Source organism: Microcaecilia unicolor, chromosome 8 (assembly GCF_901765095.1).
Source record: "Microcaecilia unicolor chromosome 8, aMicUni1.1, whole genome shotgun sequence".
In the NCBI taxonomy this organism is placed as follows: Eukaryota; Metazoa; Chordata; class Amphibia; order Gymnophiona; family Siphonopidae; genus Microcaecilia; species Microcaecilia unicolor.
This window is the reverse complement of record NC_044038.1, coordinates 152,419,898-152,444,451: the sequence shown is the minus strand read 5'-3', so window position 1 is coordinate 152,444,451 and position 24,554 is coordinate 152,419,898. Positions and strand designations below refer to the sequence as shown.

Below are 24,554 nucleotides of genomic sequence, written 5' to 3'. Positions count from 1 at the left end.
ACTGAGGCCTAAAGGAGGTGATTCTGTAACTGAGCCTCTCTATCCAGCGCCCTGAGGAGGAGTCTGTTCTATAATGGAACCAAGGTACATAACTTCTGTTATAGTATACTGACATAGCCTAGTACCAGTGCAGTTAACACATAGGCACTAGCGCTTACACCATCCCTAGAACTGGCCTAGGTGGGACACATGTAGTTTACACTATTCTGTAAGTTACATGAATAAGGAGGAGCCCTCCCTATGATCTGCCCATGCACCGCCCCTGTTTATACTCCCCTTGCAAATACGTGAATTTAGCTGATATTTATATTGGTATTTATGTGGGTATACGGGTGCATAATATGTATCTATGTCATCATAATACACACTGTGGTGCTCATTTTCGAAGCAGATGGATGCCCCAGAAAGGCCCATCTGCCAAAAATGTCCAAATGGCGATTTTCAGAAGGCAGAATTTGGATATTTTATACTGCAGTTCATCCAAATAGCAAGGGGGCGTGTTTTGGGCAGGACTATGACAGGTCCAAAATTAGGACGTCTTTCAGCGATAATGGAATGGAAAAAACATCCAAGGCAAAAACAAAAGGAGGACATTTTAATCGAGACCTGTTTCAGTCATGTCTAGGGTACAAACTAGTGCCCTGATTGAGCAGCTGACCACTGGAGGGATGAAGACATAACCCCTCCTTAATCTCCCAGTGATTACTGACCCCTCCACCCCCCTAAAAGTGAAAGTGACTGCAGATCCCAGGCTGTGTGACAGGTTCCGGCATAATGGCTATTCCTGGCAGAGCAGCAAGCAAGTGTAAGGAGTAGCTTACTGGTCAGTGCAGTGGTCTTTAAACAATGGGACCCAGGTGTAACTCCCACTTTAATTCTTTTATTTTCTGTACAGATATATGAGCCCCCCTGGAACATAGAAATTCCTTTAGTACCTGAATTTATAAGACCCCCTGCAAGCGCGATGGCTACTGTAATGGTGTATCGTTAGGTATAGTAGGTTTGTATCTGCTCCTGAAGGGCTCACAATAACATATAAAGGAATTAAGGTGGGATTTGTGCTTGGGTTCCATTGTTTAAAGTCCACTGCACAGACCACTAGGCTGCCCCTCCGCTCTGCAGGGATGTCTGTGTGTTCATTTTTGTACAAATGATACCAGACAGACGTCCTTGTCACCCTAGTTTTTTGACATTCATGTTTTGGACACTTCATTTTAGAAAATTGCTGTTTATTTTGGACATTTTCAGTGCAAGAATGACCATCTCATGTATTTTTGAAAAGGAAATCCCATTCTTCCTGTTTGTAAAATGGCTATGAAATGGACGTTTGTTTTGGATGTTATGAGCAGGACATCCCAATTCTAACTTGGATGTACTTTCAAAAATGCCGCTGCATGCCTACTTTATAGAATTGCCCTTCACGTGTCACTACTGTGCAAAGACTGTGATCTTTTCCCCCACCCCCAAGAGGCTAACATAAACATGCATGTTCTGAAATACCATGTGTATGTGCCAGCAAATACATGTTTGTGCCATGTTGATCCCATTGATATTTTAGACATGTATGATCACAAAATGGCCTCTACCGCATGTATCTGATTCATAAAGTTCTACTTCAATATTGACAGATTCTGTTCTAAAATGGTATCAGAACTTGAGAAGTCCTTATCTAGATATCTCAATTCCAGTTTGTACATCCTTTATGAAGTCCATTTCATACTGTTTATCTCTACTTTTACAGCTGATTGATGGGTATATGGATTTAATTATATCACATGGCTTTCCCACTCACACCTCTGATTTCAATTTGCAGTAGTTTAAGGTTGAGGTGCCAAATAGATTGAAAAGCTTTTTCAAAGTCAAAATTATATGCAAATATTTTCCCTGAGGGAATATTTTTCCTCAGTCTGTTAATTAATGTCGGTAACGTAATGATGTGGTCAGTGGTTTGATTCCTGCCGAAGAACACAATCTGAGCTCTGTGCGTTAACAAATTGTTTTCTTGAGGACAGTAAAGAACGGTTTGCTAATATTGTATTGGCACAGATCTCTCTATCATGATTTGAATTAGTGGTGACTGGTGTAATTAACACCTCTGACCTTAATTCAGGGAAATGGCCAGAAAGTAGAATCAGGTTTAGTTATTTTACAGGTACATGACTGTATTTGAACATCTCATTAGTATCTTATTGGCATCCATGTAGCTTTCTGGCTTTGGCTGGAGATATTCTTTGATTTCCTGTATTTCAGTGGAGTTGGGGCCTGATCAAGGCTAACCAGTGCCCTGTGTGAAAGCTGAGACTGGCATGCCTCCTCCCACTGGTGGTCAGTAGCAATTTCATTCATGTTCATTCTCTTCAGATCTCTCCTTCCCTTTCCCTCTTTGCCTCCCCCATCTCCCCTTCCCCTCTCCCTCAGTGACAAATTTCAGATTCTACAGCCCCCTAGGCACTTTTGGTGCCATTACCTCACATCTTAAGGTCAGATAACCCAATGAGGTCCTACTCTCTCTGTCTACTTATAGAGAGATTTCATCCCTCTTTCTTCCTCTTCAGTCCTTCCTGTCCCATCCAACTCCCTCCTTGCTTTTGGGACTCCATCTCTAGAAATCTGGTTCCCTCGTGCTTCCCACCCTAGTTATGTTCTAGGTGAGGTAGAGGAGATGGAGGAGTAAGACCCAAGATGGGAAATGTATATGACCATAAAAGATTTGATTATTAGAACTGATATTACCTTACACAGAAAAATCTTTACCTCTTTCCATTTGTGTTAATTGGTGGTTTATTATAACTATTCCTTTGCCTTTCTAAGACACTTATGAAGGTATCTTGACTGTAGATATGTGCTTGCTCCCCAGTTAGAAATTAGGGAGCCTTTTACTAAGCCACATTAGTGAATGGGCTTAGCACGTCCTAGCGTGGGTCTTTCTTGCACACAGCCATAAAAGAGGCATATTTCTATTTGCTGAGTTTGTGGCTGTGCACTAATGTTAGCATTAACACACGGCCATTTTAAAAAATTAACGTGAATATCACTGAGTTCCTGGAATCCTCATTGGAGGTGGTGACCTAAAGGGCCACCTTATTGGCAATATTTGCCCTGGAATTGAACTGGTTCTTATCTCTGTATAATAATTGGTCAGTCTGCCTCCATGGATGGCTGACTGGCTGGGTTCATAACCATATGCTAATGAGCTTACATCAGCTCGCCTCTAGCGTTCCCTTCCCTCTCAGTGTCCCGCCCTCGCGGAAAGATGAAATGGCATCAGAGGAGGGCGAGACACTGAGAGGGAAGGCTGGAGGTGACGCGAGCCAAGCCTGCCGCCACTGTGATCTGAGATGGAGGGGAGGGGAGAATCGCTGGACATGGAGGGGAGAGCGACGAGAAAACGCTTAGATGATAGCCTTCCTAGGGCCCGTTTCATTTGTTCCGAAATGGGCGTTTTTGCTTGTTACCATATCATCAGTGAAGTTTTTTGGTTCAAAAACTAGGGCATTTCCTGATTTTATCTAGGATTACTCAGAAATGATGCCAGGAGATCCTAGCATTACATTCTAGGTCCCAGTTGTTGGAGTCTGAAGTTTATATTGTGATTTTTCTTGTCCTTGCGTATATTATATTTGATAATAAGTCATACATGTTTTTTGAACCTAAACAACTGACATAATTCTTAGGGGTTGATATTCAAAGCATTATAACCGGCCAGAAATGGCTCCTGGCCAGTTGAAAGAGCTGTTCGGGGCTAACCAGCACTTAACTGATTATAGTGCTGCACTGAAAACCAGCTGTTTTGGAGGAGTTCCAGGGACGGAGTCGGCACTTGGCTGCTTAACAGACCAGATTAACCACATATAAGTCAGTTCTATTTTTATATGGTAACCCATTTAAATATGAATATCGCACTTAACTGGCACGTTACCTGGCTTTCAATGCTGATGCCTGGATGTGGCCCAGCATTGAATTTCCAGGTTTAATACTGGCAGCGATCAGCAAAACACTGATCTCCACTGGCTGAATATTGGGTCCTTAGTGGACTGAATATCGCCTGGGCCACGAGGTAGCCAGGTGGTAGTTCAAAATTGACGAGCATACGCACCTACGCGGCTTGGCAGTGGCGTAGCAAGGGCGGGGTGGTGGGGGGCAGTCCGCCCCAGGTGTGAACAGGTGGGGGGGGGGGTGCTCTGCTAGCGAGTCCCTACCAGCTCCATCCACCCGGCAGTTGTGTGGTGCGATGCCTCGTGTCTGCACTGCTGTAAGAGAAGAAAATCGCCTTGTCGGCCCTTCCCTCACTCTCTCCCACCCTCGAGGAAATAGGATGTTACATCAGAGGGCGGGACACAGTGAGGGAAGGGCCAACGAGTCGATGTTCTTCTTTTACAGCAGTGCAGAGTCGCGCCAGGTGGACGGAGCTGGTAGACAGGTGGGGGACTGGGTCGGGGGGAGGGTGCCGTGTTGCCCTGCAGTCGGGGGGGGGGGGGGGGGTGCGCGCAGCAGTGATCCACCCCGGGTGGCAGTGAACCACAGAACGCCACTGTGGCTTGGTAAAAGGGCCCCTTAGTAAATTAAAGACACAATACTACAGTTCAGTCTGCCTTTTACTAAAGTCACGTAGGTGCATACGCCCGTCAGTTTTGAACTACCACCCGGCTACCTCGTGGCCCAGGTGGTAATTTTATTTTTTACGCACATCCACTAGGTGCGCCAGAAAATTTGCATCACTAAACGGGCGGTAATCGGCATTGTATGAGCGTAGACCATTACCGCCCTGTTAACACGTGAGACTTTACCACTAGGCCAATAGGTGGTGGTAAGGTCTCAGGCCCAAAATGGACACGTTCCAATTTTTATTATGCTGCATGTCCATTTTCGGCCCCCAAAAAAAGGCCTTTTTTGCAGGCGCGCTGAAAAATGGACCAGCGTGCATCCAATACATGCGTCTACACCAGCACAGGCCATTTTTCAGCGCACTTTAGTAAAAGGACCCCTAAGATTAGAATTGTTTATTGTACTTCTTTATATCTTGAATCTTTATTGTGGACCAGGACTGGGCATCCTTGATCCTTGAGGGCAGCAACCCAGTCAGGGTTTTGAGGATTTTCCCCAATGAATGTGCATGAGATCGGTTTGCATGCACTGCCTCCTTTGTATGCAAATAGATCTGATGCATATTCATTGAGGGAATCCTGAAAACCTGACTGGGTTGCGGCTCCCGAGGACAGAGGTTGCCCATCCCTATTGTGGACAAATATTATGGATCAAAATTTCCTTTATTCTTTTTGTTCTGTTAGCTGGAATAATTGTGGTGCTTCCTTTGTCTCAACGGTTTTGTTTGTGATATATTCAATAATTCTAATAGTAACATAACATAGAGGGGCATTTTCGAAAGAAACTTGGAATTTGGACGTTTTACAAAGACGTCCACATTCGGAGGTGGGGAGAAGGTCATTTTCGAAAAAGATGGACGTCCATCTTTCATTTCGAAAATACCAAGGACGTCCTGTGATTTGGACATCCTTGTGATTTGGACATCCTTGTTTTTGGTCCATTTTCGAACAAAAAATGTCCAAATGCAAGATGTCCAAAACAGAGGAGGAGTGGCTTAATGGTTAGTGCAGCGGGCACATGGGTTCAATTCCCACTGCTGCTCCTTGAGACTTTGGGCAAGTCAAATACAGAAAGGGCATTTTTGGAAATGACATCTAAGTCTGAATTTGGACGTTTTTTTGTGAAACGTCCAAAATCAAAACAGGAAAGGTCATTTTCTAAAAAAAAAAAGTCTATCTTTTCCTTTTGAAAGTGCTGTTTGGAAAAATGGTTTGTGATTTGGGGGAGCAAGGGGAGGTGATCCCCGAATCCCTCCAGTGGTCATCTGGTCATTTGGGGCACCTCTTGTGTGGAATAGAGGAGTAGCCTAGTGGTTAGTGCAGTAGACTTTGATCCTGGGGAAGTGGGTTCAATTCCCACTGCAGCTATTTGTTATAAAAACAGTTCTAGTTCAAAATGTCTAAGTCTTTGTTTTGTTCCATTATCGCTGGGAAACACCCATGTCTTAGGAACACCCACGTCCCACCTTGACCACACCCCTGGCACACCCCCTTGAGATTTGGAAGTCCTTCTGACGGACTGCAGTTGGAGACGTCCAAAATTGGGTTTCAATTATACCGATTTGGACGTCCCTGGGAGATGGGCATCCACGTTCTGATTTATGTCGAAAGATGGACGTACATCTCTTTCGAAAATGAGCCTGATAGTAACATAGTAAGTGACGGCAGATAAAGACCTGTACAGTCCATCCAGTCTGCCCAACAAGAAAAAAGTTTTTTTTTAATCAACATGGGAGACCTTACTGCCTCCGATTTCGGAGGCTCTAAGGACGCCCAACATTATGTACGCATTAACTAGTTAGCATACAGGTGATGTCAGTGCACTAACTGACTAGCGCTTCCATGCTTATTCCCTGCCCCCGACACGCCCCGCCAAAAAAGTGTTAAAAATTAATACCATGTGCTTAGCACACATAGATGGCAAACCTAACGAGTTTGTGCATCCTGCGTTACGTCATTGTTCCTGCTTTAAGCGCACATCCGTTCTTAATGCAGCTTATTAAAAAGGCCCCTAAATCTAGTTCCTTCTCTGTATGTGTATGTAAGACCCATGTAAATCACTACCTTCCAAACAAAAGGAAAACTCGATTTTGAATTAGATGGTTGTAAAATATTTTATCAAAGTAAAATCTGCAGGAGATATAGAGAGTGCACAGAGGCTAGGTTTGGGTCCCATATGGAGGAGTAGTAGCCTAATTGTTAGTGCAGTGATTTGGGAACCGTCTTCACTTCCCGCTGCAGCTCCTTGTGACTCTGGGCAAGTCACTTAACCCTCCATTACCCCAGGTACAAAATAAGTACCTGAATATAATATGTAAACCTCTGATTGTACCAAAATCAAGCTGAACATTATAATTATATGTGGCAGGAAATTATTCAAGCTATTAAAAATATAAATAAGGAGGAAAAAGCTAAAAGTTATAATTATATCTAACAGCAAAATATTCAATCTATTAAGAATATAAATAAGGAGGAAAAAGACCTCAAACGTCTTCCTTGACACCTTATTCATACCATTGCGTTATTGTGTCAGCATGCTGGCTTCTAGGATAGTGGAAGACGCCATCTTTAAGCAGAAAAAACACAGAGATTTAAAATATATATGTTGGCCTGCTGATTTACAGTCTTTTATGGACATCGCAGTTAGTTCCCCAGAAGAAGCTTGGATAAGTGAAACAAAGATCCCTGTCAGGACTTTTATAGACAAGCTAAATGTAGTGGGAGGATAGCGCTGGGCAGACTTATACGGTCTGTGCCAGAGCCGGTGGTTGGGAGGCGGGGCTGGTGGTTGGGAGGCGGGGATAGTGCTGGGCAGACTTATACGGTCTGTGCCCTGAAGAGCATAGGTACAAATCAAAGTAGGGTATACACAAAAAGTAGCACATATGAGTTGTGTTGTTGGGCAGACTGGATGGACCGTGCAGGTCTTTTTCTGCCGTCATCTACTATGTTACTATGTTATGACTGCTTTTTTGTATATGATAAGATGAAAATAAGATGAAGGTTTGCAATTTATCCTTAAAATCGGGCGTGGTACTGGAAGATTGGAGGGTGGCCAATGTAACGCCGATTTTTTAAAAAGGTTCCAGGGGAGATCCGGGAAATTATAGACCAGTCAGTCTGACGTCAGTGCCGGGGAAAATGGTAGAGGCTATTATTAAAAACAAAATTACAGAGCACATCCAAGGACATGGATTACTGAGACCAAGTCAGCACGGCTTTAGTGTGGGGAAATCTTGCCTGACCAATTTACTTCAATTCTTTGAAGGAGTAAACAAACGTGGACAAAGGGGAGCCGGTTGATATTGTGTATCTGGATTTTCAAAAGGCGTTTGATAAGGTACCTCATGAAAGGCTACAGTGGAAATTGGAAGGTCATGGGATAGGAGGAAATGTCCTATTGTGGATTAAAAACTGTTTGAAGGTTAGGAAACAAAGAGTGGGTTAAATGGGCAGTATTCACAATGGAGAAGGGTAGTTAGTGGGGTTCCTTAGGGGTCAGTGCTAGGACCGCTGCTTTTTAATATATTTATAAATGATTTAGAGATGGGAGTAAGCAGTGAGGTAATTAAATTTGCTGATGACACAAAGTTATTCAAAGTTGTTAACTCGCGAGAGGATTATGAAAAATTACAGAAGGACCTTACGAAACTGGGAGACTGGGCGGCTAAATGGCAGATGACGTTTAATGTGAACAAGTGCAAAGTGATGTATGTGGGGAAAAAAGAACCCGAATTATAGCTACGTCATGCAAGGTTCCACGTTAGGAGTTACGGACCAAGAAAGGGATCTGATTGTCGTCATTGATAATACACTGAAACCTTCTGCTCAGTGTGCTGCTGTGGCTAGGAAAGCGAATAGAATGTTGGGTATTATTAGGAAAGGTATGGAGAACAGATGTGAGGATGTTATAATGCCGTTGTATCGCTCCATGGTGCGACCGCACCTTGAGTATTGTGTTCAATTCTGGTCGCTGCATCTCAAGAAAGATACAGTAATACTGGAAAAGGTGCAGCGAAGGGCGACAAAAATGATAGCGGGGATGTGACAACTTCCCTATGAAGAAAGACTAAGGAGGCTAGGGCTTTTCAGCTTGGAGAAGAGACGGCTGAGGAGAGACATGATAGAGGTATATAAAATAATGAGTGGAGTGGAACAGGTGGATGTGAAACGTTCACGTTTTCCAAAAATACTAGGACTAGGGGGCATGCGATGAAACTACAGTGTAGTAAATTTAAAACAAATAGGAGAAAATGTTTCATCACCCAACGCGTAATTAAACTCTGGAATTCATTGCCGGAGAACGTAGTGAAGACAGTTAGCTTGGCAGAGTTTAAAAAGGGGTTAGACGGTTTCCTAAAGGACAAGTCCATAGACCGCTACTAAATGGACTTGGGAAAAATCCACAATTTCGGGAATAACTTGTATAAAATGTTTGTACGTTTGGGTAGCTTGCCAGGTGCCCTTGACCTGGATTGGCTGCTGTCGGGGACAGGATGCTGGGCTCGATGGACCTTTGGTCTTTTCCCAGTATGGCATTACTTATGTACTTATGAATATATTTGTTTTGGTGCACATCGATTATTGAAATATTAAGGAGGTTTTTTATGACCAATGATAGAAATGGAGTCAGGCTAATCCTGACACAATGCTATGAAAACGGTGTCACGGGAGACTGTTGTAGTATTTATATTTTTAATAGTTTCAATATTTTGCTGTCAGATATAATTATAACTTTCAGCTTGATTACATTTGCTTATTTCCGATCTGAAGAAGAAGGGCAACCTTCAAAAGCTAATCAAGAAATGTATTAAGTTATCCTATATAATAATTCTCACCTCCAACAGGATGTGCTTGGGACCGTGCCTGCCGGAAGTGGTCTGCTAGGCAGGCACGCACTGACCTCAGTGACATCAGTGACAGACAATTTGGCAAAGCAAAACAATCTGAGTGCTGGCCATTAGGACACAGGGTTGATAGGAGAGTTTTAAAAGACTGAAGGAACCCAAAGTGTTAAATGGGGGGAGGGGGGGAGTTCTGAACGACTGAAAGACATGAAAATTTGGGAAAGGAAAACAATCTGAGTGCTGGCCATTAGGACACAGGGTTGATAGGAGAGTTTTAAAAGACTGAAGGAACCCAAAGTGTTAAATGGGGGGAGGGGGGGAGTTCTGAACCACTGAAAGATATGAACATTTGGGAAAGGAAAACAATCTGAGTGCTGGCCATCAGGACACAGGGTAGATAGGAGAGTTTTAAAAGACTGAAGGAAACGAAAGTGTTAAACTGGAGAAGGGGGGGGGGGAGTTGTGAATGACTGAAACACATGCAAATTTGGGACAGGAAAACAATCTCAATGCTGGCCATTAGCACACAAGGTACATAGGAGAGTTTTAAAAGACTGAAGGAACCAAAAGTGTTGGGGGGGGGGGGGGCAAGTTCTGAATGAATGAAAGAAATGAAAATTTACGAGAGGAACACAATCTGAATGCCGGGCATTTGTACACAGGGTAGATAGGACACTTTAAAAAAAAATGAAGGACATGAAAGTATTACATCTTGGGGGAGGGGTGAGGAGGAAAACGGTGGGGTATCCGGATACTGGGCGTTAGGGCCACGGGGGTACATAGACTTTTGAAAGCCTTAAGGAACCCAAAGTGTGGGAAGGACAAGGAAAAGGAGGGGAGGGAACGGGGTGAGGGGCATTAGGAACAGGGGAGGGGGCCCTGTCACACACTCTCATTCTCACACACACACTGTCACACAGACAGTCTCACTCTGTCACACACCCGCACATTCACTCTGGCTCTCTCTCTCAAACATACACACTCCCAGGAAAACCTTGCTAGCGCCCGTTTCATTCGTTCCAGAAACGGGCCTTTTTTACTAGTGTCCAATAAAAAAGGTGTCATCTTATTTTCTTTTCCATGTTTTATTTTGTTTGATTTCTATTGATAAGCTTGATTTTGGTATTAGTCAAAATAATTCTTTTGCTGAAATATCCCTGTTTTTGATTTTGAGTGTGTAATCACTGATTGGGACCACAGAAAGGCAGCATATCAAATCCAATGCCCTTTCGGTATTTTATAGGGATGTGCAGACAAAACACTTTCATTTTCTTTCAGTCTCATGCCATTTCCAGATTGTGCTGTTTCCTCTTTGAATTTGTCAAATATTCTGACCCTCCCATGCACTGAGTTGCACTTGGTTTCCAGGAAGTGTTCTGCACAGTCGATATCTTGTAATAGGCAGTTTGTAGACTGGATACGTATTTCCTTGTGAATTTTTCTGTGTTTGTATTTTGTTTTTCAGCTGTGCAGTAAATTCCTTCTGCTGTCACTATAGTACATCATAAGTACATAAGTATTGCCACACTGGGACAGACCAAAGGTCCATCAAGCCCAGCAACCTGTTTCCAACAGTGGCCAATCCAGGTAACAAATACCTGGCAAGATCCCAAAAAAGCTCAATACATTGTATGCTGCTTATCCCAGAAATAAGCAGTGGATTTTCCCCAAGTCAATTTAATAATGGTCTTTGGACTTTTCTTTTTGGAAGCTGTCCAGACCCTTTTTAAACCCCGCTAATCTAACCACCTTTACCACATTTTCTGTCAACGAATTCCCGAGTTTAATTACATGTTGCATGAGGAAAAATTTTCTCTGATTCATATTAAATTTATTCCCTCCTAATGATAGTCCCATACATGTTATCTTTGGTTCTCTGTCATCCAGGCCTCTGTTTTGGTTCCTGTATCCCTTTTTTGCTAAACTGGTTTGATATAAGCAATGAAGGATGGTATATCAAGCGTGGAAAGTACATAAATATCTGAGAGAACTTGAGCATTAATGTTTGGCCTGGTGCTCTCTTTTTCATGTCCTTTCTTCCTGATGGACTGGAGAGGGTTATCTTTACTGATGGAAATCTGATCGCTATTAGAAATACCAAGGGCCCTGTTTACTAAGCAGCATTATAGGCACGTTAACCATGTATATGCCTACAATATCCCTATAGGCACCTACATGGTTAGCGCACGCGCTAAAAACACTAACGCACCTTAGTAAACAGGGTCCCAAGTCTTATGTTGTTTGGAAGCATTTTGTTAGTTGGTTTAATTTATTTATCCCTGTGTGAATGATACTGCATTTTAGGCTTCTGAATCTAACATTTACTAGGGATGGGCAGTCGTTTGCAACAATATGGTAAATGGCATATCCCATGCCATTGCATGTCATTAATGATACAAGCAGAAAAAACATGACAGTTCATGTTTTCATTTGGTGCATTAGCGGGACTTGGGGGTGATTGTGTCTGATGATCTTAAGGTCTCCAAACAGGTAGAAAAAGCGACGGTCAAAGCCAGAAGGATGCTTGGCTGCAAAAGAAGAGGGATGACTAGCAGGAAAAAAAGAGGTGATAGTGCCGTTATATAAGCCTCTGGTGAGGCCCCATTTAGAGTACTGTATTCAATTCTGGAGACCACACCTACAAAAGATATAAACAGGATGAAGTCAGTCCAGAGAACGGCTACAAAATTAGTAAGCGGTCTCGGTCATGAAACTTAGGAATCTCAACATATATACGCTGGAACAGAGGAAATATGATAGAGATGTTTAAATATCTCAGTGGTATTAATATACAAGAGGTGAGCCTTTTTCAAATGAAGGAAAACTCTGGAATGAGGGGGCATACGATGAAGTTAAGAGGAAATAGGCTTAGGAGGAATCTAAGAAAATACTCTTTCACGGAAAGGGTGGTGGATGCATGGAATGGCCTCCCGGTGGAGGTCGTGGAGACAGGGACTGCATGGGACAAGCATGTGGGATCCCTTAGGAAAGGAAGAGTTAGTGGTTACTGAGGATGGGCAGACTGGATGGATCTTTTAGCCCTTATCTGCCGTCATGTTTCTGTGTTTCTGTTCTATTAGAAAAGAATGTGCATTGTTAAGAAAGGGTGTGCACTCTTTTCTCAATAGCGTACACATGCATGTACTATCAAGAAAAGAGTACACACTCTTTAGGAAGAGTATGCACCTTTTCCTCAGTCGTGCACACATGCACATGCATGCGATAGTATGTGCATGTATGTACTGTCAGGAGAAGAGTACACAATCTTTGCTAATAATGCACACTTTTTAGGAAGAGTGCACGCTCTTTTCCCGATACTGCACACACATGTGAACCATTTCATGCACATGCATATGTTCACTATCGGGAGAAGAGTATGCACTCTTTGCTAATAGGGCACAGTCTTTAGACAAAGTGCACCTCTTGATGATATTCCATCTGGAACAAAAACAGATAAGCTGAAAAAGAACAAAACAAACATTTCTACTAATGACATAGGAAACAACACAACACCGGCTGCCCATCCCTAGCATTTATCAGAGTTTGCTTTGCTTTTGCATTTGACTTTAATTTTCCTGGGTTACAGCCTGTAACTTACAGGTGCTTCCCATTCAAGCCTCTGCCAGTAATACATCAACTGCTGGCTTCTTTCTGTAAGCATTTGTGGGAATAACTCATGGTCTCTGCTCCCAGGCAGGATTTGATTGCTGTGTCTCCAGTAAACACTGTGCTGTGCCCAGAGACTGGATTATCTGCTCCTTGGGTCCCAGGAGGACTCTGATCTATGTCCTAAGGCTGGGTTATCTGCTTCCTGGTGAGGAGTTTTATGGTTACATAAATACATAAGTATTGCCATACTGGGAAAGACCAAAGGTCCATCAAGCCCAGCATCCTGTTTCCAACAGTGGCCAATCCAGGTCACAAATACCTGGCAAGATCCCAAAAAAATACAAAACATTTTATACTGCTTATCCCAGAAATAGTGGATTTTCCCAAGTCCATTTAATAATGGTCTATGGACTTTTCCTTTAGGAAGCCGTCCAAATCTTTTTAAAACTCCGCTAAGCTAACCACCCCTACCACATTCTCTGGCAACACATTCCAGAGCCCAATTACACGTTGAGTGAAGAAAAAGTTTCTCAGATTCATTTTAAATTTACTACATTGTATCTTCATCGCATGCCTCCTAGTCCTAGTATTTTTGGAAAGCGTAAACAGACGCTTCACATCTACCCGTTCAACTCCTATCATATCTCCCCTCAGCCGCCTTTTCTCCAAGCTGAAGAGCCCTAGCCGCTTTAGCCTTTCCTCATAGGGAAGTCGTCCCTTCTCTGCACCTTTTCTAATTCCACTATATCTTTTTTGAGATTTGGCGACCAGCATTGAATATTCGAGGTGCGGTTGCATCATGGAGCAATACAAAGGCATTATAAATCCTCATTTTTGTTTTCCATTCCTTTCCTAATAATACCAAACATTCTATTTGCTTTCTTAGCCGCAGAAGCACACTGAACATGAACAGAAGGTTTCAAAGTATCATCAACGACGACACCTAGATCCCTTTCTTGGTCCGTGACTCCTAACGTGGAACCTTGCATGACGTTGCTAAAATTCGGGTTCCTTTTTCCCACATGCATCACTTTGCACTTGCTCACATTAAACGTCATCTGCCATTTAGACGCCCAGTGTCCCAGTAATGTAAGGACCTCTTTTAATTTTTCACAATCCTCCTGCGATTCAACGACTTTGAATAACTTTGTGTCTTCAGCAAATTTAATTACCTCACTAGTTACTCCCATCTCTAGGTCATTTATAAATATGTTAAAAAGCAGCGGTCCCAGCACAGACCCCTGGGGAACCCCACTAACTACCCTTCTCCATTGAGAATACTGACCATTTAACTCTGTTTTCTATCTTTTAACCAGTTTTTAATCCACAATAGAACACTACCTCTCATTAATTCATGCTTTTGAATATGCTCTGTAATTTTGTTCTTAATAATAGTCTCTACCATTTTGCCCAGCACCGACGTCAGATTCTCACCGGTCTATAATTTCCCGGATCTCCTCTGGAACCTTGTTTAAAAATCGGCGTTACATTGGCCACCCTCCAATCTTCCGGTACCACGCTCAATTTTAAGGATAAATTACATATTACTAACAATAGCGCCGCAAGCTCATTTTTCAGTTCTATCAGAACTCTGGGATGAATACCATTCGGTCCAGGAGATTTGGTAATCTTCAGTTTGTAGAACTGCCCCATTACATCCTCCAGGTTTACAGAGAATTCATTAAGTTTCTCTGACTCGTCAGCTTCGAATACCATTTCCGGCACTGGTATCCCACCCAAATCTTCCTCTGTGAAGACCGAAGCAAAGAATTCATTTAATCTCTCTGCTATGGCTTTGTCTTCCCTGATCACCCCTTTTACCTCCTCGGTCATCTAGCGGTCCAACCAATTCCTTTTGCCGGCTTCCTGCTTTTAATATACCTAAAAAACATTTTACTATGTGTTTTTGCCTCCAACGCAATCTTTTTTTCGAAGTCCTCTTAGCCTTATCAGCGCTTTGCATTTGATTTGACATGCTGTTTCTTATTATTTTCAGTCAGTTCCTTCTTCCATTTTCTGAAGGATTTTCTTTTAGCTCTAATAGCTTCCTTCACCTCACTTTTTATCCACACCGACTGTCATTTGGTCTTCCGTCCTCCTTTTTTAATATGTGGAATATATTTGACCTGGACTTTCAGGATGGTGTTTTTGAACAGCATCCATGCCTGATGTAAATTTTTGACCCTCACACACGCTCTAAGTTTTTTTTTTTTACCGTTCTCATTTTATCATAGTCTCCTTTTTTAAAGTTAAACACTAATGTATTTGATTTCCTAGAGGCAAATTTTCAAAACACTTAGCCTTCCAAAGTTCCATAGGTTTCTATGGAACTTTGGAAGGCTAAGTGCTTTGAAAATGATATGTATACTTACTTCAAAGCTAATATCAAATATGATCATATTTTGATCACTGTTATCAAGTGGCCCCAGCACCATTACCTCTCCCGCACCAGATCATGCACTCCACTAAGTACTAGGTCTAGAATGTTTCCTTCTCTCGTTGGCTCCTGTACCAGCTGCTCCATAAAGCTGTCCTTGATTTCATCAAGGAATTTTACCTCCGTAGCGTGCCCTGATGTTACATTTACCCAGACAATATCGGGGTAATTGATATCACCCATTATTATTGTGTTGCCCAGTTTGTTCGCGTCCCTGATTTCCTTTAACATTTCTGCATCCATCTGTTCATCCTGGCCAGGCAGACAGTAGTACACTCCTAGCACTCCTTTTCCCCTTTACACATGGAATTTCAATCCACAGTGATTCCAAGAAGTGTTTTGTTTCCTGCAGAATAAGGCTCTCCTTATTATACAATGAGGCATATTTTCAAAGCACTTAGACTTACAAAGTTGCATACTAACCTATGGAACTTTGTAAGTCTAAGTGCTTTGAAAATGAGCCTCAATGCTACCCCTCCACCAATTTGATCCACCCTATCACTACGATATAATTTGTACCCCGGTATGACAGTGTCCCACTAGTTATCCTCCTTCCACCAGGTCTCAGAGATGCCTATTATATCTAATTTTTCATTTAGTGCAATATATTCTAACTCTCCCATCTTATTTGTTAGGCTCCTGGCATTCGCATATAGACATTTCAAAGTATGTTTGTTGTTCCTGTTTACATGATGCTTAGTACTTGACAGTATTAATTTGCAATCTTTTGTGTAATTTTTATTTAAGGACACCTGATCTACTATGGTCTCTTTTGCAACCTCACTATCAGGATACCTTTGAAAGATACCTTATCCTGACTCATGCGCTTTTGAGCGACTGTCGGCCTTCCCCCCCCCCCCCCCCCCCCCCGTTTCTAGTTTAAAAGCTGCTCTATTTCGTTTTTAAATGCCGATTCCAACAGCCTGGTCCCACCCTGGTTAAGGTGGAGCTCATCCTTTCGGAATAGGCTTCCCTTTTCCCAGAATGTTGCCCAGTTCCTAACAAATCTAAAACCCTCCTCCCTGCACCATCATCTCATCCATTCACTGAGACTTCAGAGCTGTGCCTGTCTCTTGGGCCCTGCGCGTGGACGGGTAGCATTTCAGAAAATGCTACCCTAGAGGATCTGGATTTGAGTTTTCTTCCTAAGAGCCTAAATTTGGCTTCAAGAACCTGTCTCCCATATTTTCCTATGTCATTGGTACCCACATGTACCAAGACAGCCAGCTCCTCCCCAGCACTATCTAAAATCCTATCTAGGTGACGCTTGAGGTCCGCCACCTTCGCACCAGGCAGGCAAGTCACCAGGTGATCCTCACGTCCACCAGCCACCCAGCTATCTATATGCCTAATGATCGAATTGCCAACTACAACAACTGTCCTAACCTTTCCCTCCCGGTCAGCAGTTGGAGTCGTATCCTCGGTGTGAGAGGATAATACATCTCCTGGTGGACAGGTCCTGGCTACAGGAGTACTTCCTACTTCACCAGGGTGATGCTCTCCTTCTAGGAGACCGCCCTCCTCCAAGGTAGCACAGGGGCTACCAGACTGGAGGTGGGACTTCTCTACAACATACCTGTAGGTCTCCTCTATGTACCTCTCTTTCTCCCTCAGCTCCACCAAGTCTGCTACTCTAGCGTCAAGAGAACAGACACATTCTCTGAGAGCTAGGAGCTCTTTGCATCGGGCACACACATATGACATCTCACCAACTAGGAGATAATCATACATGTGACACTCAATGCAAAAGACTGGATAGCACCCCTCTCGCTGCTGGACTGCTGACTCCATTTTAGTGTTTTTGAGTTTTTCAATAATTTAAACCTTTCTACAGTATTAAGGTTATTAGCCTAATATAAAAGTGTCTTTTAGTTTATATAGTATATTGTATGATTTATTTACTGTTTCCTTCTTAGATGGTAATGAAATGTATTTAAAACTCTGTAAGAGCACTCCTTGCTTGTTACCCTAATTACAATAACTGATTATAAATGAAGAGTTGTCCTAGGGGTGGGCGGGAAGACTAAACTATATCCTGCAGTGCCTGCTAGATTCTGTGTGTTAATGCTGTGGTACAAAGTTTTTAAAACTAAGTGGAAAAACCTATGGAGATTAGTTGATAAAATTTGCTTTTTATATTTTTATTTTGCCTAACAGTAACCTACAATTCCTCCTTTAAACCCCAATGTTTAAGTTACCAAAGCACAAAGCAAAAAATAGCGTTCACTTACCAGAGAAATGTCCTCTTCTCTCGGAACTTCTCAGAAAGTTGTTTTATAGTTTTATTTTTAATATTGTATTTATGTAGGAATTTTTTTAATTTTATATTTATTAAAATTTAGAAAGCAAATCAAGAAAAATTCTTGAACAGCAATTAGTATTATGGCTTCCTAGAAACAAAGAAAATTAGAAAAATGACTATCGTCATCGTACTTTTGTTAGTCTACAATTAAGGGGGACAATTTAGAATCAAAGGAGCAAATCTAAGAGAAATAAGGAAAAGGAGAGAGACATCTGATATAAAACATTAAGATTAATCGGTGATCTTCAGATCCATCATTTAGGGCTTCTTTTACAAAGCCACGCTAGTGATTCCCACACGGCGAATGAGAGGAAGCCTATAGGATTTGAATGGGCCACACCGAGAATCGGCAGCGCGGCTTTGTAAAAGAAGCCCTTAGAAGTTAACCTCTGTGCTTCCTGCTGATGACCTTGCATTCAAAAAATTCTCCATTGTTTTGGATCCACAAACATGAACTTTAACATACATTTTCCCCTGCATCCTATGTATTGTGCCCAAATTTCTAAGTGCATCAGAAACACACGCACAAATAAATTGAGTAATGAGCTTGGCAACATAAAGAATTGGGTCCTAACAACTAATTATTGATGTTAATTGGCAGTCTTAAAAACATCTCACTGCACAGTATTCTATAAAGCACGGCACCTAACTTCAATAGCACGTATCTGAAAAGGAGGCGTGGCCAGGGGCATTACAAAAAAATTGCACATGGATTTATAAAATTTGCCCGAAGCGCGCCGACATTTACACCTGCTTTCAGCAGATGTAAGTAAAACACCCAAAAGTGCGGGATCTACCCTGAACGCTATTCTATAAAGAATGCGCGCCCTTTATAGAATAGCTCTCAAGTTCTTCAGTGCCGAATTTCTGCACAATTTATTGAATTCTCTAATGTAGGATTTTTTTTTCAAATTAATTTTTAATGATCTTTGAAGCCCAATTTTGCATAGGTAATCTGGGGGTCCTTTTACTAAGGTGCGCTGAAAACGTCCGGTAGTGTAGATGCGTGTTTTGGGTGCGCGCACAGAATTATTTTCAGCGTACCTACAAAAAATGCCCTTTTTTTTCATTTTTGCCGAAAATGGACATGCGGCAAAATGAAAATTGCTGCGCGTCCATTTTGGATCTGAGATCTTACTGCCAGCCATTGACCTAGCGGTATAGTCTCACACTGTAACCAGGCGGTAATGACCTACAAGCGCCAAATGCCACTTGACGCGCGTCCAATACACACAGAAAATAAAAATTATTTTTCGGGCGCTCATATCGAATGCATTGCAAAAATGAAATTACCGCAAGAGCCATGTGGTAGCCATGTGGTAACTCCATTTTGGCGCGTTGGGGGTGCATAGACGCTTACGCGGCTTAGTAAAAGGGCCTCCTGGTTAGACAAAGGACATCAAAGTTCGGGTATTCCCCATTTGCAGATTTTTTTTGTTAATACATACAGGAGTAATTCTATAAAAATGCACCTATATGGTACCTACGTATCATTTCTCCTCTTCTATAAGAATTTTAGGGATCCTGTTGGACAGTAAATTGTCTTTAGAGCCTCAGATTAATAAACTAACTCAAAGAGCATTTATCCATTTGTGAAATTTGCGACGTGTTCGTAAATACTTTAATAAGATCATTTTAGACTCATAGTGCAACAGCTGCTAAAGAAACTTCATACTATTCAGAATATGACACTGCGACTTATTCTATTCTCTGAAAAATATGATAGTGTTTCCCAATACTATAGAAAGGTTCATTGGCATCCTGTACCTGCCAGGATCTGGTGTAAATTTTATTGTTTTATTCATCAAAATCCACAATATGCAAATAAATCTTACTTTCTACCGCCGGGACTATGGGGACGAAAAGACTTCAGATACTCGATAACCACTAATTCTCACTATTGAGAATTAGTGGTTATCGAATATCTTAAGTCTTTTCCTCCTCATATTTATATCTCTGAGGCAAATACCAGGTTGTGACTGTTTTATTCATAAAATAGTGTATGGTTCAGAACCATCATATTTTTGGGACTATTTTATTTTCTTACACAAATCCAGAGATACTAGAATTTCTGCTCTTTTTACTTTCCCATTCATACGTAATTTTAAAAGGGCTAAGGTACTCAATTTTCTGCTTTCTTACCAGGCAGTGCGTCTGGATAAATAAATCCAAAATGTAATACTTCAGATGACTGACTATAATTGATTCCAGAAATGTCTGAAAACCTGTTTAGGAAATTCATAAGCAGTTATTTTATAGATAGGTTTTATTCGTCTTGTATTTCCTGGAAATGACCAGCTTCTTTTATATAATCCGCATTGAACCGAAAAGTTTATGATGGTATATCGCTTATGTTTATTTATTTATTTATTTGTTGCATTTGTATCCCACATTTTCCCACCTATTTGCAGGCTCAATGTGGCTTACATTGTTCCGTCATGGCGATTGTCATTTCCGGAGTGAGAAATACAATTGGTATTACATTAAAGATCATGATTGACTATTATAGTAAATTAAGCAGTCAAGTATAAAGAATTCATATTCGGAATGAGAGATAAAGTGGTATTGCGTTAAAGTTCATTCGTGGTAGAGTAGACCTTGGTAGTCGAGTATAGAGAGTTAGGTTTTATACAGTTCTGGCTTGAGTTTCGTTGTCTGGTATTAGGATGGATCATTGTGGTAGGCCTTGTTGAACAAGCTGGTCTTCAGTGATCTCTGAAATTTAATTAGGTCGCGCATTTTTTTTCACAGCGAGTGGTAATGCATTCCATAGCTGCGTGCTTATGTAGGAGAAGCTGGATGCATATGTTAATTTATATTTTAGTCCTTTGCAGCAGGGGTAGTGGAGGTTCAGGAATATGCGTACTGATCTTTTAGTGTTCCTGGGTAGTAAGTCTGTGAGGTCTGACATGTAGACCGGGGCCTCACCGTAAATGATTTTATGAACCAGAGTGCAGATTTTGAACGTAATACGTTCTTTAAGTGGAAGCCAGTGTAGTTCTTCTCTTAGGGGTTTGGCACTTTCGTATTTCCAAATATGAGTCTGGCTGCTGTGTTTTGGGCTGTTTGGAGCTTCTTAATGATTTGTTCTTTACATCCGGCATAGATTGCATTGCAGTAATCTAGGTGACTTAGCACCATTGATTGTACCAGGCTGCAAAATATTTCCCTTGGGAAGAAAGGTTTTACTCTCTTGAGTTTCCACATTGATTGGAACATTTTCTTTGTTGTAGTTTTCGCATTGCTTTCTAGTGTGAGATTTCGGTCAATTGTAATTCCAAGTATTTTCTGGCTATCAGAAAGGGTATAGTTTGGGGTGTTTATAGTGGTGGGTTTGCTCCTGTTGTGATGAGAGGATGAGACATTGTGTTTTTTCTGTGTTAAGTTTTAATTGAAATGCATCCGCCCATGAGTTCATGATTTGGAGGCTGTGATTGATTTCATTTGTGATATCAGTTAGATCATGTTTGAACGGGATGTAGATCGTGACATCATCTGCGTAGATGTATGGATTGAGGCCTTGGTTGGATAACGATTTGGCATCATTAGGTTGAAAAGGGTGGGTGAAAGCGGTGATCCTTGGGGTACTCCGCATTCTGGTTTCCATGGTGCTGATGTATTCGAATTTGATATCACTTGGTATGTTCTTGCGGTTAGGAAGCCTTTGAGCCAATAAGTATGTTTCCTCCAATCCCAAAGTATTCTAGGATGTTTAATAATATTTTATGGCTTACCATGTCGAACGTGCTGGACATGTCAAATTGTAGAAGAAGTACACTGTTGCCAGTTGCAATTGCTTGTTTGAATTTGGTTAGAAGAGTGATTAGTACAGTTTCGGTGCTGTGGTTGGATCGAAATCCTGATTGAGATTCATGTAATATTGAGAATTTGTTTAGGTAGTCAGTAAGCTGCTTGGTTACCATATTTTCCATTAGTTTGGTTGCCAGAGGGATAGTTGGTTATGTCACTTGTTTTTTTCTTTGAATCCTTAGGTATTGGGGTAAGTAGAATGTTTCCTTTATCCTTTGTTGTAACATATAGTTCAGGTGCATCGTGAGGTCTGTTATGAATCGTTGAGGAGCGGATTTTATTAGGTTATTGGGGCATATGTACAGTTTGCAGTGGGACTTGGCGAACCTGTTAATCGCTTGGGTGATGGTATCGTCAGTGAGTATGGCGAAGTTTGTCCAGATTCGGTCTGCTGGATATTCATCGGGGGTTGGGTCCAAACAATCAATGAATTTTTTGTGGTCGGTGGTATTGAGTGGTATCGTGAGTCGTAGCTTTACAATTTTCTCATTGAAGTATTTAGCAAGGTTGTCTGCTGATGGGGTGTCTGTGTTGGTTGTAGTAACCGGTGTGGTATCTAGTAGTTTGTTCACGAGTTGGAAGAGTTTATGCGTGTCTTTGTAGTCTGGCCCTATTTTGGTTTTGTAGAATGATCTTTTGGTTTGTCTAATTGTATATTTGCATTTTCTTTGCATTTGTTTCCATGCATTGAGTGTATATTCATCTTTCTTTTTATTCCATGCTCATTCAAGCCTCCTAACTTATGTTTTTAGTTTTTTCAGTTCTTCATTAAACCATGGTGTTGAGTTGTGTCTTCATGAAGTTCTAGTTTGTAGTGGTGCTTGCCAGGTGCCCTTGGCCTAGATTGGCCGCTGTCGTGGACAGGATGCTGGGCTCGATGGACCCTTGGTCTTTTCCCAGTATGGCATTACTTATGTACTTATGTTGTCTAATGTGCTTCTACACCTGTTGTCCCATTCTAGGAGATAGTGTTTCGAGTCTGTTTGTTCTGTCCATTCATTCTTGTAGATTTGTTGCCAGAATGTTACAGGGTCAATTTGGCCTCTCGTGGTATAGGTTGTGCGTTCTTGATTAGGGTGTGGGGCTTTTTTTCGCCATTGTAGGGATAGGTTTAATTTGTAGTGGTCTGACCATGGTGTGTCTGTCCATTTTGTATCTGTTAGTACGAGGTTAAAGTCTGAGGACAGTTTGTATGTGATGAGGTCAAGTGTGTGTCCTTTGACATGGGTTGTTTGCATATTTGACCAGTTGAGGTCCCATAGTTGGAGGAAATCCTTGCATTCACGTGCATTAGTTGAGTTGGGGTCTGCTAGGTGTAGGTTTATGTCCCCTATTATAAGTAGATTGGAGTTAGATACACATGTGTTCGATATGAAATCCATGAAGTATGGTTGGCATTCATGCCAGTTACCTGGTGGTCTATAAAACAGGACAACGTTTAGGTGATTGAGCAAGGTTGTGTGGTGGATTCTAACTGAGGCGATTTCAAGTTGAGGGGTTATGGGTTCGGCTGTTGTTGTTACGGTGAAGTGGGATCTATGGATTAAAGCTATGCCTCCTCCTCTTTTTTCTTTCCTTGTCCAGTGAATGATTTTGTATCCTGGGGAGCATAGATCTAAAATTATGGGGTCCTTATGATCGTGTTTCCAGGTTTCACTAATAAATAGAAGGTCGAGATTGTCTGTCATAATCCAGTCTATTATTGTTGTTGTTTTATTGACTAGTGATCTGGTGTTTATGTATCCCATTTGAATTGTTTGGTAGGGGTCAGTTAGATTCTCTCCTGGCCGTTTAAATCATTCTGAATATCAGATTCTAAATATGGGATCCTTTTACAAAGCCACAGTAAAAAATGGTCTGCGGTAGTGTGGGCGTGTCTTTTAGAGTGCGCTGGACCTTTTTTTTACCGTGGCTGGGGAAAAGGCTATTTTTTTAATGGGCCAGGAAATGGGCCTGCGCTAATAATAAAACCAGCACATGCTTATATTTATGGCCTGAGCCCTTACCGCCACCCACTGACCTAGCAGTAAGGGCTCATGCACTACCCACAAGGTAACCATGCAGCATGCGCCAATGTGAGCACGCTGCCAGTTACCGCTGGGAACGCCCCCGCAGTACTACTACTATTAAAACTTATCATTTCTACACAAGGCCTATGCAGCGCTGTACACCATACACAAAAGACAGTCCCTGCTCAAAGAGCTTACAATCTAGAAAGACAGGTAAACAGACAGAACAATTAAGGGTAAGGGAATAAAGAGGTGAGGATAAAGGACAGGGCAAGTGAGTTAGGAGTCAAAAGCAGCGGTAAAGAGGTGGGTTTTGAGTCTGGACTTGAAAATGGCCACAGACGGGGCTAGTCGTATAGGCTCGGAAAGTCTATTCCAGGCGTGAAGTAGAAAATAGAAAAAAAAATTTCTACTACAGGATTTGACGCGCGCCAAACTCAGAATCACCACAGGGTGCATATTCTACCCCAGTGGTAGTGCCGATTGGACATTGCTATCCACGCATTAGTCCTCCCGCGATTTGTAAAAGGTCCCCTGTATGCTTTATTTCATGAGCTGTTCTGAAACTATTCCACAATTATGTTCCATTGAAGTATATAAATGTACTTTTCTCGGTATTCTTGGCAAAGTATATAACTGTCGGTCTTCTCTCGTTTTGGGAAAGAACTCTTTGAAAACCTTGTGCCCGGCTCCTCTTTCGCCTGTGTGGAACATGAGATTAACTTTGATCCCATTAATCCCCCTGGTGAGAGTTGTCCACAATTAACAGCTTTGGTTACCTTGTAGTCAGTCAGTTTTAAGTTCCCTTTTCCTTGGCACTTTTGCAATCTTCAGGGCACTTGATATCAGAGCGTCAACCTCTTTTTGAAGAAGAATACTCTATAAGGATGTGCACAGTGTAAACCTTTTGGTTCATTTTCAGTTTGTTTGGGCGTT

At 41.8% G+C, this 24,554-nt stretch overlaps 1 protein-coding gene across 3 annotated transcripts in view; it reads left to right on the top strand.

Annotated features, from left to right (window-relative positions):
- RNF130 (ring finger protein 130) overlaps nucleotides 1–24,554 on the top strand; it is a 288,762-nt gene that overhangs the window by 201,698 nt on the left and 62,510 nt on the right. The gene's annotated exons all lie outside the window — the stretch shown is intronic.